This window comes from Dreissena polymorpha, chromosome 13, assembly GCF_020536995.1.
Source record: "Dreissena polymorpha isolate Duluth1 chromosome 13, UMN_Dpol_1.0, whole genome shotgun sequence".
NCBI classification, from domain to species: Eukaryota; Metazoa; Mollusca; class Bivalvia; order Myida; family Dreissenidae; genus Dreissena; species Dreissena polymorpha.
This window is the reverse complement of record NC_068367.1, coordinates 30,137,919-30,159,749: the sequence shown is the minus strand read 5'-3', so window position 1 is coordinate 30,159,749 and position 21,831 is coordinate 30,137,919. Positions and strand designations below refer to the sequence as shown.

General features: G+C 38.8%; 1 long non-coding RNA gene across 1 annotated transcript in view; it reads right to left on the bottom strand.

Moving 5' to 3' along the window:
- Positions 1-438: 438 nt before the first annotated feature.
- Positions 439-21,831, bottom strand: part of LOC127855090 (uncharacterized) — a 47,551-nt gene continuing 26,158 nt past the window's right edge. The window contains exons 3-4 of the long non-coding RNA XR_008037347.1: positions 4,882-5,041; positions 439-1,195 (exon numbers count right to left, since the gene is read on the bottom strand). This is a non-coding gene — a long non-coding RNA (uncharacterized LOC127855090). The remainder of the gene's footprint in view (positions 1,196-4,881; positions 5,042-21,831) is intronic.

The window sequence follows — 21,831 nt, the reverse complement described above, 5'->3', positions numbered from 1 at the left end:
TTTTGTACTTCATAAAGTATATAAATAAAGAATGCTTTCATTGTCGTTTTAGGTAACTAAACTACTGAAATATCGTATGTGTTCATCATGTTGTTTTACACTGTTATTCTACGTTATTGTATGTCAAATGAATAAATAGGTCAGAAAAATTATTTCTTTTTAGTTTTTTGTTACTACTCTAGAGTCTAGATTATAAGTTTAATCATTGACGTGATAAATATCCTCTTATTAAAAATTATATAATGGTCACCAATTAAACTACTCAACAACTAGTGTTCCGCTAGTATGGGGGCGAAACGACCAGGTGCAAAACGACCAGGGCGGAAACGTCTTGGGGGCGAAATAACTAGGGTGCGAAAAAACTTGGGCGCGAAACGTCTGTAAATCCTATTGAGGCTGGCAACCACTAACATGCAAAGAAATGCACAAATCAGGCCTTTTGCCCTGTGACTTACACATGTACCTTTAAACTGACACCTAAACTCTTCATTTCAGATACATTTTTAAAATCTTATGCACCAGGACCTGCATCATATGTACTTAGTAGCAAACCGACTGCATGTAACCCCCCAAATTCCACTTCCGTTTAGGATAATGTAACCTATAAGGGAACCCAACCCCTTCAAATTTGAATTAAAGGCACTTTTTCCATAGGTATAATCTGTTTTAAAAAAGATCACAAAGTTCCAGTACCATGACACACAGATTTATTCATTAAAGTTGACGTTGAAAGCGTCACGCGTAACAGCGTTTCGCGTCAAGAATTAAGGTAGAAAAGCCGACCTTGGTTACATCATACATACAGCACTTAGACTCCATACAAGGCATCACTTCGATTCTAATAGCATAGCAGATGTAACATATGACTTAATAAGTGAAAACAAATCATCAATGGCATTATATGTGCATCATAGCAGGTTTTGAACAAGATCCGAACAAACTTTTTATATATTTTTTGGCACATTTTAGGTAAAATCCATGTAGAAGCAGCATTTCTGATGTCATTTGACCCAACAAAAGGGCTTGCTTGCATGGGAAAACAACACACTTTACTTCCTGACACAAAAAAAGTCATCGTCAGACATGAGCTTTAAGTTTTCTGTCACACCTGGACCTATGATTCCTCGGCTCGATTTCCGTCTCGGACAGGCTCCGGAAAGTGTCAGTCTGGCCCGGGTGCTCAATTCCGTGTAATCTGAGAAAACAAAAAGTTGTTTAGTGCACATTTACCCATTACGGTGCTAACTTATGTGAGATACAATTAGAGTAAGCTTTCAATAGTCTGTGTGGCTTTATTTACTGTAAATGGATAAGTCACCACGCCGGCATCACATTGTCGGGCACACTGGCAAAGTTATCGCCACAAAATGTGGTTTCAGAGCTGCAGTAATTGTAAAAAACAACAATTTTCCTAATTTTGGCGACAAAAGTGTGCCATGATATCAAAGAAATCATTTTACAATAGATTTCATTGAAAATAACAGCGTACTAACCTGCAAAGACACCGATCCTCTCGACACGACTGGGCGAGTGTTGAGGGCCGTCTCCGAATCAGTCATTCTGTGCAGTTTTTGATGGCCTGTCACTTCAGCCGGACTTGTAAACCAATTGGACAGCAGTTCAGGCAGAGCTATAGACCAATTTCGACACCACCTAAAAATGTACATTTAGGTTTACGTATAATATTGAGGTCACTTAAATACAGATTCCCTGCTGTTTTTCACGCACGGTCTATCACAACAACATCGTTCCAAGAAAGAAAGCATAATATTATTATCCTTTTTGTGTTTTCAGCTGAATACTTGATTTAACTTGAACTCAGCAAGATATCCAAACAGGAAAAATAAGGCAAAGTAGTGTTATTCTGAGTAGATCTGCCTGGCGGGGTTGAAAGCGAAGGCAGATAGCAGTGTCGGTCCAAAATTGCTTGCATGGAAAAACAACACACATTACATTTTAAATAGTAAAAGGCTAAAAGTAAACAATAGCAATAAATACAGATGAAATAAAGACATGAATAAGGTTCATTATTGAGATTGATGCAAATTAATGTCAAAATGTCACTGAAAAACAATACCGAGTGTTTACGTAGTCTTAGAATATGTCTCCGGAACAGGTTTCGGTGTGATTTTCAAGCATTTACCCCCCTTAGGACCCCAAGTGCAACAGCCCAATTGAAAACAGCCCTGAATTTGGTCAAAATGACATCTGGTAGTTATGTTTTGCAATACAGAGAGTTTTTGATGGTAAATTGTCAACATTCTGGAAGACGACTAACTTGGTCGGAAGTTCTTAAAGGGAACCCAACCCCTTCAAATTTGAATTAAAGGCACTTTTTCCATAGGTATAATCTGTTTTAAAAAAGATCACAAAGTTCCAGTACCATGACACACAGATTTATTCATTAAAGTTGAAGTTGAAAGCGTCACGCGTAACAGCGTTTCGCGTCAAGAATTAAGGTAGAAAAGCCGACCTTGGTTACATCATACATACAGCACTTAGACTCCATACAAGGCATCACTTCGATTCTAATAGCATAGCAGATGTAACATATGACTTAATAAGTGAAAACAAATCATCAATGGCATTATATGTGCATCATAGCAGGTTTTGAACAAGATCCGAACAAACTTTTTATATATTTTTTGGCACATTTTAGGTAAAATCCATGTAGAAGCAGCATTTCTGATGTCATTTGACCCAACAAAAGGGCTTGCTTGCATGGGAAAACAACACACTTTACTTCCTGACACAAAAAAAGTCATCGTCAGACATGAGCTTTAAGTTTTCTGTCACACCTGGACCTATGATTCCTCGGCTCGAGTTCCGTCTCGGACAGGCTCCGGAAAGTGTCAGTCTGGCCCGGGTGCTCAATTCCGTGTAATCTGAGAAAACAAAAAGTTGTTTAGTGCACATTTACCCATAACGGTGCTAACTTATGTAAGTGAGATACAATTAGAGTAAGCTTTCAATAGTCTGTGTGGCTTTATTTACTGTAAATGGATAAGTCACCACGCCGGCATCACATTGTCGGGCACACTGGCAAAGTTATCGCCACAAAATGTGGTTTCAGAGCTGCAGTAATTGTAAAAAACAACAATTTTCCTAATTTTGGCGACAAAAGTGTGCCATGATATCAAAGAAATCATTTTACAATAGATTTCATTGAAAATAACAGCGTACTAACCTGCAAAGACACCGATCCTCTCGACACGACTGGGCGAGTGTTGAGGGCCGTCTCCGAATCAGTCATTCTGTGCAGTTTTTGATGGCCTGTCACTTCAGCCGGACTTGTAAACCAATTGGACAGCAGTTCAGGCAGAGCTCTAGACCAATTTCGACACCACCTAAAAATGTACATTTAGGTTTACGTATAATATTGAGGTCACTTAAATACAGATTCCCTGCTGTTTTTCACGCACGGTCTATCACAACAACATCGTTCCAAGAAAGAAAGCATAATATTATTATCCTTTTTGTGTTTTCAGCTGAATACTTGATTTAACTTGAACTCAGCAAGATATCCAAACAGGAAAAATAAGGCAAAGTAGTGTTATTCTGAGTAGATCTGCCTGGCGGGGTTGAAAGCGAAGGCAGATAGCAGTGTCGGTCCAAAATTGCTTGCATGGAAAAACAATACACATTACATTTTAAATAGTAAAAGGCTAAAAGTAAACAATAGCAATAAATACAGATGAAATAAAGACATGAATTAGGTTCATTATTGAGATTGATGCAAATTAATGTCAAAATGTCACTGAAAAACAATACCGAGTGTTTACGTAGTCTTAGAATATGTCTCCGGAACAGGTTTCGGTGTGATTTTCAAGCATTTACCCCCCTTAGGACCCCAAGTGCAACAGCCCAATTGCAAACAGCCCTGAATTGGGTCAAAATGACATCTGGTAGTTATGTTTTGCAATACAGAGAGTTTTTGATGGTAAATTGTCAACATTCTGGAAGACGACTAACTTGGTCGGAAGTTCTTAAAGGGAACCCAACCCCTTCAAATTTGAATTAAAGGCACTTTTTCCATAGGTATAATCTGTTTTAAAAAAGATCACAAAGTTCCAGTACCATGACACACAGATTTATTCATTAAAGTTGACGTTGAAAGCGTCACGCGTAACAGCGTTTCGCGTCAAGAATTAAGGTAGAAAAGCCGACCTTGGTTACATCATACATACAGCACTTAGACTCCATACAAGGCATCACTTCGATTCTAATAGCATAGCAGATGTAACATATGACTTAATAAGTGAAAACAAATCATCAATGGCATTATATGTGCATCATAGCAGGTTTTGAACAAGATCCGAACAAACTTTTTATATATTTTTTGGCACATTTTAGGTAAAATCCATGTAGAAGCAGCATTTCTGATGTCATTTGACCCAACAAAAGGGCTTGCTTGCATGGGAAAACAACACACTTTACTTCCTGACACAAAAAAAGTCATCGTCAGACATGAGCTTTAAGTTTTCTGTCACACCTGGACCTATGATTCCTCGGCTCGAGTTCCGTCTCGGACAGGCTCCGGAAAGTGTCAGTCTGGCCCGGGTGCTCAATTCCGTGTAATCTGAGAAAACAAAAAGTTGTTTAGTGCACATTTACCCATTACGGTGCTAACTTATGTAAGTGAGATACAATTAGAGTAAGCTTTCAATAGTCTGTGTGGCTTTATTTACTGTAAATGGATAAGTCACCACGCCGGCATCACATTGTCGGGCACACTGGCAAAGTTATCGCCACAAAATGTGGTTTCAGAGCTGCAGTAATTGTAAAAAACAACAATTTTCCTAATTTTGGCGACAAAAGTGTGCCATGATATCAAAGAAATCATTTTACAATAGATTTCATTGAAAATAACAGCGTACTAACCTGCAAAGACACCGATCCTCTCGACACGACTGGGCGAGTGTTGAGGGCCGTCTCCGAATCAGTCATACTGTGCAGTTTTTGATGGCCTGTCACTTCAGCCGGACTTGTAAACCAATTGGACAGCAGTTCAGGCAGAGCTATAGACCAATTTCGACACCACCTAAAACTGTACATTTAGGTTTACGTATAATATTGAGGTCACTTAAATACAGATTCCCTGCTGTTTTTCACGCACGGTCTATCACAACAACATCGTTCCAAGAAAGAAAGCATAATATTATTATCCTTTTTGTGTTTTCAGCTGAATACTTGATTTAACTTGAACTCAGCAAGATATCCAAACAGGAAAAATAAGGCAAAGTAGTGTTATTCTGAGTAGATCTGCCTGGCGGGGTTGAAAGCGAAGGCAGATAGCAGTGTCGGTCCAAAATTGCTTGCATGGAAAAACAACACACATTACATTTTAAATAGTAAAAGGCTAAAAGTAAACAATAGCAATAAATACAGATGAAATAAAGACATGAATTAGGTTCATTATTGAGATTGATGCAAATTAATGTCAAAATGTCACTGAAAAACAATACCGAGTGTTTACGTAGTCTTAGAATATGTCTCCGGAACAGGTTTCGGTGTGATTTTCAAGCATTTACCCCCCTTAGGACCCCAAGTGCAACAGCCCAATTGCAAACAGCCCTGAATTGGGTCAAAATGACATCTGGTAGTTATGTTTTGCAATACAGAGAGTTTTTGATGGTAAATTGTCAACATTCTGGAAGACGACTAACTTGGTCGGAAGTTCTTAAAGGGAACCCAACCCCTTCAAATTTGAATTAAAGGCACTTTTTCCATAGGTATAATCTGTTTTAAAAAAGATCACAAAGTTCCAGTACCATGACACACAGATTTATTCATTAAAGTTGAAGTTGAAAGCGTCACGCGTAACAGCGTTTCGCGTCAAGAATTAAGGTAGAAAAGCCGACCTTGGTTACATCATACATACAGCACTTAGACTCCATACAAGGCATCACTTCGATTCTAATAGCATAGCAGATGTAACATATGACTTAATAAGTGAAAACAAATCATCAATGGCATTATATGTGCATCATAGCAGGTTTTGAACAAGATCCGAACAAACTTTTTATATATTTTTTGGCACATTTTAGGTAAAATCCATGTAGAAGCAGCATTTCTGATGTCATTTGACCCAACAAAAGGGCTTGCTTGCATGGGAAAACAACACACTTTACTTCCTGACACAAAAAAGTCATCGTCAGACATGAGCTTTAAGTTTTCTGTCACACCTGGACCTATGATTCCTCGGCTCGAGTTCCGTCTCGGACAGGCTCCGGAAAGTGTCAGTCTGGCCCGGGTGCTCAATTCCGTGTAATCTGAGAAAACAAAAAGTTGTTTAGTGCACATTTACCCATTACGGTGCTAACTTATGTAAGTGAGATACAATTAGAGTAAGCTTTCAATAGTCTGTGTGGCTTTATTTACTGTAAATGGATAAGTCACCACGCCGGCATCACATTGTCGGGCACACTGGCAAAGTTATCGCCACAAAATGTGGTTTCAGAGCTGCAGTAATTGTAAAAAACAACAATTTTCCTAATTTTGGCGACAAAAGTGTGCCATGATATCAAAGAAATCATTTTACAATAGATTTCATTGAAAATAACAGCGTACTAACCTGCAAAGACACCGATCCTCTCGACACGACTGGGCGAGTGTTGAGGGCCGTCTCCGAATCAGTCATTCTGTGCAGTTTTTGATGGCCTGTCACTTCAGCCGGACTTGTAAACCAATTGGACAGCAGTTCAGGCAGAGCTATAGACCAATTTCGACACCACCTAAAAATGTACATTTAGGTTTACGTATAATATTGAGGTCACTTAAATACAGATTCCCTGCTGTTTTTCACGCACGGTCTATCACAACAACATCGTTCCAAGAAAGAAAGCATAATATTATTATCCTTTTTGTGTTTTCAGCTGAATACTTGATTTAACTTGAACTCAGCAAGATATCCAAACAGGAAAAATAAGGCAAAGTAGTGTTATTCTGAGTAGATCTGCCTGGCGGGGTTGAAAGCGAAGGCAGATAGCAGTGTCGGTCCAAAATTGCTTGCATGGAAAAACAATACACATTACATTTTAAATAGTAAAAGGCTAAAAGTAAACAATAGCAATAAATACAGATGAAATAAAGACATGAATTAGGTTCATTATTGAGATTGATGCAAATTAATGTCAAAATGTCACTGAAAAACAATACCGAGTGTTTACGTAGTCTTAGAATATGTCTCCGGAACAGGTTTCGGTGTGATTTTCAAGCATTTACCCCCCTTAGGACCCCAAGTGCAACAGCCCAATTGCAAACAGCCCTGAATTGGGTCAAAATGACATCTGGTAGTTATGTTTTGCAATACAGAGAGTTTTTGATGGTAAATTGTCAACATTCTGGAAGACGACTAACTTGGTCGGAAGTTCTTAAAGGGAACCCAACCCCTTCAAATTTGAATTAAAGGCACTTTTTCCATAGGTATAATCTGTTTTAAAAAAGATCACAAAGTTCCAGTACCATGACACACAGATTTATTCATTAAAGTTGACGTTGAAAGCGTCACGCGTAACAGCGTTTCGCGTCAAGAATTAAGGTAGAAAAGCCGACCTTGGTTACATCATACATACAGCACTTAGACTCCATACAAGGCATCACTTCGATTCTAATAGCATAGCAGATGTAACATATGACTTAATAAGTGAAAACAAATCATCAATGGCATTATATGTGCATCATAGCAGGTTTTGAACAAGATCCGAACAAACTTTTTATATATTTTTTGGCACATTTTAGGTAAAATCCATGTAGAAGCAGCATTTCTGATGTCATTTGACCCAACAAAAGGGCTTGCTTGCATGGGAAAACAACACACTTTACTTCCTGACACAAAAAAGTCATCGTCAGACATGAGCTTTAAGTTTTCTGTCACACCTGGACCTATGATTCCTCGGCTCGAGTTCCGTCTCGGACAGGCTCCGGAAAGTGTCAGTCTGGCCCGGGTGCTCAATTCCGTGTAATCTGAGAAAACAAAAAGTTGTTTAGTGCACATTTACCCATTACGGTGCTAACTTATGTAAGTGAGATACAATTAGAGTAAGCTTTCAATAGTCTGTGTGGCTTTATTTACTGTAAATGGATAAGTCACCACGCCGGCATCACATTGTCGGGCACACTGGCAAAGTTATCGCCACAAAATGTGGTTTCAGAGCTGCAGTAATTGTAAAAAACAACAATTTTCCTAATTTTGGCGACAAAAGTGTGCCATGATATCAAAGAAATCATTTTACAATAGATTTCATTGAAAATAACAGCGTACTAACCTGCAAAGACACCGATCCTCTCGACACGACTGGGCGAGTGTTGAGGGCCGTCTCCGAATCAGTCATTCTGTGCAGTTTTTGATGGCCTGTCACTTCAGCCGGACTTGTAAACCAATTGGACAGCAGTTCAGGCAGAGCTATAGACCAATTTCGACACCACCTAAAAATGTACATTTAGGTTTACGTATAATATTGAGGTCACTTAAATACAGATTCCCTGCTGTTTTTCACGCACGGTCTATCAAAACAACATCGTTCCAAGAAAGAAAGCATAATATTATTATCCTTTTTGTGTTTTCAGCTGAATACTTGATTTAACTTGAACTCAGCAAGATATCCAAACAGGAAAAATAAGGCAAAGTAGTGTTATTCTGAGTAGATCTGCCTGGCGGGGTTGAAAGCGAAGGCAGATAGCAGTGTCGGTCCAAAATTGCTTGCATGGAAAAACAATACACATTACATTTTAAATAGTAAAAGGCTAAAAGTAAACAATAGCAATAAATACAGATGAAATAAAGACATGAATTAGGTTCATTATTGAGATTGATGCAAATTAATGTCAAAATGTCACTGAAAAACAATACCGAGTGTTTACGTAGTCTTAGAATATGTCTCCGGAACAGGTTTCGGTGTGATTTTCAAGCATTTACCCCCCTTAGGTCCCCAAGTGCAACAGCCCAATTGCAAACAGCCCTGAATTGGGTCAAAATGACATCTGGTAGTTATGTTTTGCAATACAGAGAGTTTTTGATGGTAAATTGTCAACATTCTGGAAGACGACTAACTTGGTCGGAAGTTCTTAAAGGGAACCCAACCCCTTCAAATTTGAATTAAAGGCACTTTTTCCATAGGTATAATCTGTTTTAAAAAAGATCACAAAGTTCCAGTACCATGACACACAGATTTATTCATTAAAGTTGACGTTGAAAGCGTCACGCGTAACAGCGTTTCGCGTCAAGAATTAAGGTAGAAAAGCCGACCTTGGTTACATCATACATACAGCACTTAGACTCCATACAAGGCATCACTTCGATTCTAATAGCATAGCAGATGTAACATATGACTTAATAAGTGAAAACAAATCATCAATGGCATTATATGTGCATCATAGCAGGTTTTGAACAAGATCCGAACAAACTTTTTATATATTTTTTGGCACATTTTAGGTAAAATCCATGTAGAAGCAGCATTTCTGATGTCATTTGACCCAACAAAAGGGCTTGCTTGCATGGGAAAACAACACACTTTACTTCCTGACACAAAAAAAGTCATCGTCAGACATGAGCTTTAAGTTTTCTGTCACACCTGGACCTATGATTCCTCGGCTCGAGTTCCGTCTCGGACAGGCTCCGGAAAGTGTCAGTCTGGCCCGGGTGCTCAATTCCGTGTAATCTGAGAAAACAAAAAGTTGTTTAGTGCACATTTACCCATTACGGTGCTAACTTATGTAAGTGAGATACAATTAGAGTAAGCTTTCAATAGTCTGTGTGGCTTTATTTACTGTAAATGGATAAGTCACCACGCCGGCATCACATTGTCGGGCACACTGGCAAAGTTATCGCCACAAAATGTGGTTTCAGAGCTGCAGTAATTGTAAAAAACAACAATTTTCCTAATTTTGGCGACAAAAGTGTGCCATGATATCAAAGAAATCATTTTACAATAGATTTCATTGAAAATAACAGCGTACTAACCTGCAAAGACACCGATCCTCTCGACACGACTGGGCGAGTGTTGAGGGCCGTCTCCGAATCAGTCATACTGTGCAGTTTTTGATGGCCTGTCACTTCAGCCGGACTTGTAAACCAATTGGACAGCAGTTCAGGCAGAGCTATAGACCAATTTCGACACCACCTAAAACTGTACATTTAGGTTTACGTATAATATTGAGGTCACTTAAATACAGATTCCCTGCTGTTTTTCACGCACGGTCTATCACAACAACATCGTTCCAAGAAAGAAAGCATAATATTATTATCCTTTTTGTGTTTTCAGCTGAATACTTGATTTAACTTGAACTCAGCAAGATATCCAAACAGGAAAAATAAGGCAAAGTAGTGTTATTCTGAGTAGATCTGCCTGGCGGGGTTGAAAGCGAAGGCAGATAGCAGTGTCGGTCCAAAATTGCTTGCATGGAAAAACAACACACATTACATTTTAAATAGTAAAAGGCTAAAAGTAAACAATAGCAATAAATACAGATGAAATAAAGACATGAATTAGGTTCATTATTGAGATTGATGCAAATTAATGTCAAAATGTCACTGAAAAACAATACCGAGTGTTTACGTAGTCTTAGAATATGTCTCCGGAACAGGTTTCGGTGTGATTTTCAAGCATTTACCCCCCTTAGGACCCCAAGTGCAACAGCCCAATTGCAAACAGCCCTGAATTGGGTCAAAATGACATCTGGTAGTTATGTTTTGCAATACAGAGAGTTTTTGATGGTAAATTGTCAACATTCTGGAAGACGACTAACTTGGTCGGAAGTTCTTAAAGGGAACCCAACCCATTCATATTTGAATTAAAGGCACTTTTTCCATAGGTATAATCTGTTTTAAAAAAGATCACAAAGTTCTAGTACCATGACACACAGATTTATTCATTAAAGTTGACGTTGAAAGCGTCACGCGTAACAGCGTTTCGCGTCAAGAATTAAGGTAGAAAAGCCGACCTTGGTTACATCATACATACAGCACTTAGACTCCATACAAGGCATCACTTCGATTCTAATAGCATAGCAGATGTAACATATGACTTAATAAGTGAAAACAAATCATCAATGGCATTATATGTGCATCATAGCAGGTTTTGAACAAGATCCGAACAAACTTTTTATATATTTTTTGGCACATTTTAGGTAAAATCCATGTAGAAGCAGCATTTCTGATGTCATTTGACCCAACAAAAGGGCTTGCTTGCATGGGAAAACAACACACTTTACTTCCTGACACAAAAAAAGTCATCGTCAGACATGAGCTTTAAGTTTTCTGTCACACCTGGACCTATGATTCCTCGGCTCGAGTTCCGTCTCGGACAGGCTCCGGAAAGTGTCAGTCTGGCCCGGGTGCTCAATTCCGTGTAATCTGAGAAAACAAAAAGTTGTTTAGTGCACATTTACCCATTACGGTGCTAACTTATGTAAGTGAGATACAATTAGAGTAAGCTTTCAATAGTCTGTGTGGCTTTATTTACTGTTAATGGATAAGTCACCACGCCGGCATCACATTGTCGGGCACACTGGCAAAGTTATCGCCACAAAATGTGGTTTCAGAGCTGCAGTAATTGTAAAAAACAACAATTTTCCTAATTTTGGCGACAAAAGTGTGCCATGATATCAAAGAAATCATTTTACAATAGATTTCATTGAAAATAACAGCGTACTAACCTGCAAAGACACCGATCCTCTCGACACGACTGGGCGAGTGTTGAGGGCCGTCTCCGAATCAGTCATTCTGTGCAGTTTTTGATGGCCTGTCACTTCAGCCGGACTTGTAAACCAATTGGACAGCAGTTCAGGCAGAGCTATAGACCAATTTCGACACCACCTAAAAATGTACATTTAGGTTTGCGTATAATATTGAGGTCACTTAAATACAGATTCCCTGCTGTTTTTCACGCACGGTCTATCACAACAACATCGTTCCAAGAAAGAAAGCATAATATTATTATCCTTTTTGTGTTTTCAGCTGAATACTTGATTTAACTTGAACTCAGCAAGATATCCAAACAGGAAAAATAAGGCAAAGTAGTGTTATTCTGAGTAGATCTGCCTGGCGGGGTTGAAAGCGAAGGCAGATAGCAGTGTCGGTCCAAAATTGCTTGCATGGAAAAACAACACACATTACATTTTAAATAGTAAAAGGCTAAAAGTAAACAATAGCAATAAATACAGATGAAATAAAGACATGAATTAGGTTCATTATTGAGATTGATGCAAATTAATGTCAAAATGTCACTGAAAAACAATACCGAGTGTTTACGTAGTCTTAGAATATGTCTCCGGAACAGGTTTCGGTGTGATTTTCAAGCATTTACCCCCCTTAGGACCCCAAGTGCAACAGCCCAATTGCAAACAGCCCTTAATTGGGTCAAAATGACATCTGGTAGTTATGTTTTGCAATACAGAGAGTTTTTGATGGTAAATTGTCAACATTCTGGAAGACGACTAACTTGGTCGGAAGTTCTTAAAGGGAACCCAACCCCTTCATATTTGAATTAAAGGCACTTTTTCCATAGGTATAATCTGTTTTAAAAAAGATCACAAAGTTCTAGTACCATGACACACAGATTTATTCATTAAAGTTGACGTTGAAAGCGTCACGCGTAACAGCGTTTCGCGTCAAGAATTAAGGTAGAAAAGCCGACCTTGGTTACATCATACATACAGCACTTAGACTCCATACAAGGCATCACTTCGATTCTAATAGCATAGCAGATGTAACATATGACTTAATAAGTGAAAACAAATCATCAATGGCATTATATGTGCATCATAGCAGGTTTTGAACAAGATCCGAACAAACTTTTTATATATTTTTTGGCACATTTTAGGTAAAATCCATGTAGAAGCAGCATTTCTGATGTCATTTGACCCAACAAAAGGGCTTGCTTGCATGGGAAAACAACACACTTTACTTCCTGACACAAAAAAAGTCATCGTCAGACATGAGCTTTAAGTTTTCTGTCACACCTGGACCTATGATTCCTCGGCTCGAGTTCCGTCTCGGACAGGCTCCGGAAAGTGTCAGCCTGGCCCGGGTGCTCAATTCCGTGTAATCTGAGAAAACAAAAAGTTGTTTAGTGCACATTTACCCATTACGGTGCTAACTTATGTAAGTGAGATACAATTAGAGTAAGCTTTCAATAGTCTGTGTGGCTTTATTTACTGTAAATGGATAAGTCACCACGCCGGCATCACATTGTCGGGCACACTGGCAAAGTTATCGCCACAAAATGTGGTTTCAGAGCTGCAGTAATTGTAAAAAACAACAATTTTCCTAATTTTGGCGACAAAAGTGTGCCATGATATCAAAGAAATCATTTTACAATAGATTCCATTGAAAATAACAGCGTACTAACCTGCAAAGACACCGATCCTCTCGACACGACTGGGCGAGTGTTGAGGGCCGTCTCCGAATCAGTCATACTGTGCAGTTTTTGATGGCCTGTCACTTCAGCCGGACTTGTAAACCAATTGGACAGCAGTTCAGGCAGAGCTATAGACCAATTTCGACACCACCAAAAAATGTACATTTAGGTTTACATATAATATTGAGGTCACTTAAATACAGATTCCCTGCTGTTTTTCACGCACGGTCTATCACAACAACATCGTTCCAAGAAAGAAAGCATAATATTATTATCCTTTTTGTGTTTTCAGCTGAATACTTGATTTAACTTGAACTCAGCAAGATATCCAAACAGGAAAAATAAGGCAAAGTAGTGTTATTCTGAGTAGATCTGCCTGGCGGGGTTGAAAGCGAAGGCAGATAGCAGTGTCGGTCCAAAATTGCTTGCATGGAAAAACAACCCACATTACATTTTAAATAGTAAAAGGCTAAAAGTAAACAATAGCAATAAATACAGATGAAATAAAGACATGAATTAGGTTCATTATTGAGATTGATGCAAATTAATGTCAAAATGTCACTGAAAAACAATACCGAGTGTTTACGTAGTCTTAGAATATGTCTCCGGAACAGGTTTCGGTGTGATTTTCAAGCATTAACCCCCCTTAGGACCCCAAGTGCAACAGCCCAATTGCAAACAGCCCTTAATTGGGTCAAATGACATCTGGTAGTTATGTTTTGCAATACAGAGAGTTTTTGATGGTAAATTGTCAACATTCTGGAAGACGACTAACTTGGTCGGAAGTTCTTAAAGGTTACACATGCCCAATTAATTTCCTTCTTTGTTATATATGGAATTCGCAATCTTTGATCTCAAATTTCACCATGACCGAGCGATAAGCCAAAATATAACTATACATGACTGGAAAGGTGGTTTCATAAGCTTACAAAAAAACTGCATTTGAAAAAATTCTATACGGTGTAACTCAAAATAATTACCTTAGAACATATGAACCGGTTTTGACAGCTACCGGCACTGCCATTTGAAGGCAAAAACCATGCCCTACTATTGAGGCTGGCAACCACTAACATGCAAAGAAATGCACAAATCAGGCCTTTTGCCCTGTGACTTACACATGTACCTTTAAACTGACACCTAAACTCTTCATTTCAGATACATTTTTAAAATCTTATGCACCAGGACCTGCATCATATGTACTTAGTAGCAAACCGACTGCATGTAACCCCCCAAATTCCACTTCCGTTTAGGATAATGTAACCTATAAGGGAACCCAACCCCTTCAAATTTGAATTTAAGGCACTTTTTCCATAGGTATAATCTGTTTTAAAAAAGATCACAAAGTTCCAGTACCATGACACACAGATTTATTCATTAAAGTTGACATTGAAAGCGTCACGCGTAACAGCGTTTTGGCGTCAAGAATTAAGGTAGAAAAGCCGACCTTGGTTACATCATACATACAGCACTTAGACTCCATACAAGGCATCACTTCGATTCTAATAGCATAGCAGATGTAACATATGACTTAATAAGTGAAAACAAATCATCAATGGCATTATATGTGCATCATAGCAGGTTTTGAACAAGATCCGAACAAACTTTTTATATATTTTTTGGCACATTTTAGGTAAAATCCATGTAGAAGCAGCATTTCTGATGTCATTTGACCCAACAAAAGGGCTTGCTTGCATGGGAAAACAACACACTTTACTTCCTGACACAAAAAAAGTCATCGTCAGACATGAGCTTTAAGTTTTCTGTCACACCTGGACCTATGATTCCTCGGCTCGAGTTCCGTCTCGGACAGGCTCCGGAAAGTGTCAGTCTGGCCCGGGTGCTCAATTCCGTGTAATCTGAGAAAACAAAAAGTTGTTTAGTGCACATTTACCCATTACGGTGCTAACTTATGTAAGTGAGATACAATTAGAGTAAGCTTTCAATAGTCTGTGTGGCTTTATTTACTGTAAATGGATAAGTCACCACGCTAGCATCACATTGTCGGGCACACTGGCAAAGTTATAGCCACAAAATGTGGTTTCAGAGCTGCAGTAATTGTAAAAAACAACAATTTTCCTAATTTTGGCGACAAAAGTGTGCCATGATATCAAAGAAATCATTTTACAATAGATTTCATTGAAAATAACAGCGTACTAACCTGCAAAGACACCGATCCTCTCGACACGACTGGGCGAGTGTTGAGGGCCGTCTCCGAATCAGTCATACTGTGCAGTTTTTGATGGCCTGTCACTTCAGCCGGACTTGTAAACCAATTGGACAGCAGTTCAGGCAGAGCTATAGACCAATTTCGACACCACCTAAAAATGTACATTTAGGTTTACGTATAATATTGAGGTCACTTAAATACAGATTCCCTGCTGTTTTTCACGCACGGTCTATCACAACAACATCGTTCCAAGAAAGAAAGCATAATATTATTATCCTTTTTGTGTTTTCAGCTGAATACTTGATTTAACTTGAACTCAGCAAGATATCCAAACAGGAAAAATAAGGCAAAGTAGTGTTATTCGGAGTAGATCTGCCTGGCGGGGTTGAAAGCGAAGGCAGATAGCAGTGTGGGCTGGGCGAGTGTTGAGGGCCGTCTCCGAATCAGTCATACTGTGCAGTTTTTGATGGCCTGTCACTTCAGCCGGACTTGTAAACCAATTGGACAGCAGTTCAGGCAGAGCTATAGACCAATTTCGACACCACCTAAAAATGTACATTTAGGTTTACGTATAATATTGAGGTCACTTAAATACAGATTCCCTGCTGTTTTTCACGCACGGTCTATCACAACAACATCGTTCCAAGAAAGAAAGCATAATATTATTATCCTTTTTGTGTTTTCAGCTGAATACTTGATTTAACTTGAACTCAGCAAGATATCCAAACAGGAAAAATAAGGCAAAGTAGTGTTATTCTGAGTAGATCTGCCTGGCGGGGTTGAAAGCGAAGGCAGATAGCAGTGTCGGTCCAAAATTGCTTGCATGGAAAAACAACACACATTACATTTTAAATAGTAAAAGGCTAAAAGTAAACAATAGCAATAAATACAGATGAAATAAAGACATGAATTAGGTTCATTATTGAGATTGATGCAAATTAATGTCAAAATGTCACTGAAAAACAATACCGAGTGTTTACGTAGTCTTAGAATATGTCTCCGGAACAGGTTTCGGTGTGATTTTCAAGCACTTACCCCCCTTAGGACCCCAAGTGCAACAGCCCAATTGCAAACAGCCCTCAATTGGGTCAAAATGACATCTGGTAGTTATGTTTTGCAATACAGAGAGTTTTTGATGGTAAATTGTCAACATTCTGGAAGACGACTAACTTGGTCGGAAGTTCTTAAAGGGAACCCAACCCCTTCAAATTTGAATTAAAGACACTTTTTCCATAGGTATAATCTGTTTTAAAAAAGATCACAAAGTTCCAGTACCATGACACACAGATTTATTCATTAAAGTTGACGTTGAAAGCGTCACGCGTAACAGCGTTTCACGTCAAGAATTAAGGTAGAAAAGCCGACCTTGGTTACATCATACATACAGCACTTAGACTCCATACAAGGCATCACTTCGATTCTAATAGCATAGCAGATGTAACATATGACTTAATAAGTGAAAACAAATCATCAATGGCATTATATGTGCATCATAGCAGGTTTTGAACAAGATCCGAACAAACTTTTTATATATTTTTTGGCACATTTTAGGTAAAATCCATGTAGAAGCAGCATTTCTGATGTCATTTGACCCAACAAAAGGGCTTGCTTGCATGGGAAAACAACACACTTTACTTCCTGACACAAAAAAAGTCATCGTCAGACATGAGCTTTAAGTTTTCTGTCACACCTGGACCTATGATTCCTCGGCTCGAGTTCCGTCTCGGACAGGCTCCGGAAAGTGTCAGTCTGGCCCGGGTGCTCAATTCCGTGTATTCTGAGAAAACAAAAAGTTGTTTAGTGCACATTTACCCATTACGGTGCTAACTTATGTAAGTGAGATACAATTAGAGTAAGCTTTCAATAGTCTGTGTGGCTTTATTTACTGTAAATGGATAAGTCACCACGCCGGCATCACATTGTCGGGCACACTGGCAAAGTTATCGCCACAAAATGTGGTTTCAGAGCTGCAGTAATTGTAAAAAACAACAATTTTCCTAATTTTGGCGACAAAAGTGTGCCATGATATCAAAGAAATCATTTTACAATAGATTTCATTGAAAATAACAGCGTACTAACCTGCAAAGACACCGATCCTCTCGACACGACTGGGCGAGTGTTGAGGGCCGTCTCCGAATCAGTCATTCTGTGCAGTTTTTGATGGCCTGTCACTTCAGCCGGACTTGTAAACCAATTGGACAGCAGTTCAGGCAGAGCTATAGACCAATTTCGACACCACCTAAAAATGTACATTTAGGTTTACGTATAATATTGAGGTCACTTAAATACAGATTCCCTGCTGTTTTTCACGCACGGTCTATCACAACAACATCGTTCCAAGAAAGAAAGCAAAATATTATTATCCTTTTTGTGTTTTCAGCTGAATACTTGATTTAACTTGAACTCAGCAAGATATCCAAACAGGAAAAATAAGGCAAAGTAGTGTTATTCTGAGTAGATCTGCCTGGCGGGGTTGAAAGCGAAGGCAGATAGCAGTGTCGGTCCAAAATTGCTTGCATGGAAAAACAACACACATTACATTTTAAATAGTAAAAGGCTAAAAGTAAACAATAGCAATAAATACAGATGAAATAAAGACATGAATTAGGTTCATTATTGAGATTGATGCAAATTAATGTCAAAATGTCACTGAAAAACAATACCGAGTGTTTACGTAGTCTTAGAATATGTCTCCGGAACAGGTTTCGGTGTAATTTTCAAGCATTTACCCCCCTTAGGACCCCAAGTGCAACAGCCCAATTGCAAACAGCCCTGAATTGGGTCAAAATGACATCTGGTAGTTATGTTTTGCAATACAGAGAGTTTTTGATGGTAAATTGTCAACATTCTGGAAGACGACTAACTTGGTCGGAAGTTCTTAAAGGGAACCCAACCCCTTCAAATTTGAATTAAAGGCACTTTTTCCATAGGTATAATCTGTTTTAAAAAAGATCACAAAGTTCCAGTACCATGACACACAGATTTATTCATTAAAGTTGACGTTGAAAGCGTCACGCGTAACAGCGTTTCGCGTCAAGAATTAAGGTAGAAAAGCCGACCTTGGTTACATCATACATACAGCACTTAGACTCCATACAAGGCATCACTTCGATTCTAATAGCATAGCAGATGTAACATATGACTTAATAAGTGAAAACAAATCATCAATGGCATTATATGTGCATCATAGCAGATTTTGAACAAGATCCGAACAAACTTTTTATATATTTTTTGGCACATTTTAGGTAAAATCCATGTAGAAGCAGCATTTCTGATGTCATTTGACCCAACAAAAGGGCTTGCTTGCATGGGAAAACAACACACTTTACTTCCTGACACAAAAAAAGTCATCGTCAGACATGAGCTTTAAGTTTTCTGTCACACCTGGACCTATGATTCCTCGGCTCGAGTTCCGTCTCGGACAGGCTCCGGAAAGTGTCAGTCTGGCCCGGGTGCTCAATTCCGTGTAATCTGAGAAAACAAAAAGTTGTTTAGTGCACATTTACCCATTACGGTGCTAACTTATGTAAGTGAGATACAATTAGAGTAAGCTTTCAATAGTCTGTGTGGCTTTATTTACTGTAAATGGATAAGTCACCACGCCGGCATCACATTGTCGGGCACACTGGCAAAGTTATCGCCACAAAATGTGGTTTCAGAGCTGCAGTAATTGTAAAAAACAACAATTTTCCTAATTTTGGCGACAAAAGTGTGCCATGATATCAAAGAAATCATTTACAATAGATTTCATTGAAAATAACAGCGTACTAACCTGCAAAGACACCGATCCTCTCGACACGACTGGGCGAGTGTTGAGGGCCGTCTCCGAATCAGTCATACTGTGCAGTTTTTGATGGCCTGTCACTTCAGCCGGACTTGTAAACCAATTGGACAGCAGTTCAGGCAGAGCTATAGACCAATTTCGACACCACCTAAAAATGTACATTTAGTTTTACGTATAATATTGAGGTCACTTAAATACAGATTCCCTGCTGTTTTTCACGCACGGTCTATCACAACAACATCGTTCCAAGAAAGAAAGCATAATATTATTAATCTTTTTTGTGTTTTCAGCTGAATACTTGATTTAACTTGAACTCAGCAAGATATCCAAACAGGAAAAATAAGGCAAAGTAGTGTTATTCTGAGTAGATCTGCCTGGCGGGGTTGAAAGCGAAGGCAGATAGCAGTGTCGGTCCAAAATTGCTTGCATGGAAAAACAACACACATTACATTTTAAATAGTAAAAGGCTAAAAGTAAACAATAGCAATAAATACAGATGAAATAAAGACATGAATTAGGTTCATTATTGAGATTGATGCAAATTAATGTCAAAATGTCACTGAAAAACAATACCGAGTGTTTACGTAGTCTTAGAATATGTCTCCGGAACAGGTTTCGGTGTGATTTTCAAGCATTTACCCCCCTTAGGACCCCAAGTGCAACAGCCCAATTGCAAACAGCCCTCAATTGGGTCAAAATGACATCTGGTAGTTATGTTTTGCAATACAGAGAGTTTTTGATGGTAAATTGTCAACATTCTGGAAGACGACTAACTTGGTCGGAAGTTCTTAAAGGGAACCCAACCCCTTCATATTTGAATTAAAGGCACTTTTTCCATAGGTATAATCTGTTTTAAAAAAGATCACAAAGTTCTAGTACCATGACACACAGATTTATTCATTAAAGTTGACGTTGAACGCGTCACGCGTAACAGCGTTTCGCGTCAAGAATTAAGGTAGAAAAGCCGACCTTGGTTACATCATACATACAGCACTTAGACTCCATACAAGGCATCACTTCGATTCTAATAGCATAGCAGATGTAACATATGACTTAATAAGTGAAAACAAATCATCAATGGCATTATATGTGCATCATAGCAGGTTTTGAACAAGATCCGAACAAACTTTTTATATATTTTTTGGCACATTTTAGGTAAAATCCATGTAGAAGCAGCATTTCTGATGTCATTTGACCCAACAAAAGGGCTTGCTTGCATGGGAAAACAACACACTTTACTTCCTGACACAAAAAAAGTCATCGTCAGACATGAGCTTTAAGTTTTCTGTCACACCTGGACCTATGATTCCTCGGCTCGAGTTCCGTCTCGGACAGGCTCCGGAAAGTGTCAGTCTGGCCCGGGTGCTCAATTCCGTGTAATCTGAGAAAACAAAAAGTTGTTTAGTGCACATTTACCCATTACGGTGCTAACTTATGTAAGTGAGATACAATTAGAGTAAGCTTTCAATAGTCTGTGTGGCTTTATTTACTGTAAATGGATAAGTCACCACGCCGGCATCACATTGTCGGGCACACTGGCAAAGTTATCGCCACAAAATGTGGTTTCAGAGCTGCAGTAATTGTAAAAAACAACAATTTTCCTAATTTTGGCGACAAAAGTGTGCCATGATATCAAAGAAATCATTTTTACAATAGATTTCATTGAAAATAACAGCGTACTAACCTGCAAAGACACCGATCCTCTCGACACGACTGGGCGAGTGTTGAGGGCCGTCTCCGAATCAGTCATACTGTGCAGTTTTTGATGGCCTGTCACTTCAGCCGGACTTGTAAACCAATTGGACAGCAGTTCAGGCAGAGCTATAGACCAATTTCGACACCACCTAAAATGTACATTTAGGTTTACGTATAATATTGAGGTCACTTAAATACAGATTCCCTGCTGTTTTTCACGCACGGTCTATCACAACAACATCGTTCCAAGAAAGAAAGCATAATATTATTATCCTTTTTGTGTTTTCAGCTGAATACTTGATTTAACTTGAACTCAGCAAGATATCCAAACAGGAAAAATAAGGCAAAGTAGTGTTATTCTGAGTAGATCTGCCTGGCGGGGGTTGAAAGCGAAGCAGCGGTTGAGGGCCGTCTCCGAATCAGTCATACTGTGCAGTTTTTGATGGCCTGTCACTTCAGCCGGACTTGTAAACCAATTGGACAGCAGTTCAGGCAGAGCTATAGACCAATTTCGACACCACCTAAAAATGTACATTTAGGTTTACATATAATATTGAGGTCACTTAAATACAGATTTCCTGCTGTTTTTCACGCACGGTCTATCACAACAACATCGTTCCAAGAAAGAAAGCATAATATTATTATCCTTTTTGTGTTTTCAGCTGAATACTTGATTTAACTTGAACTCAGCAAGATATCCAAACAGGAAAAATAAGGCAAAGTAGTGTTATTCTGAGTAGATCTGCCTGGCGGGGTTGAAGCGAAGGCAGATAGCAGTGTCGGTCCAAAATTGCTTGCATGGAAAAACAACACACATTACATTTTAA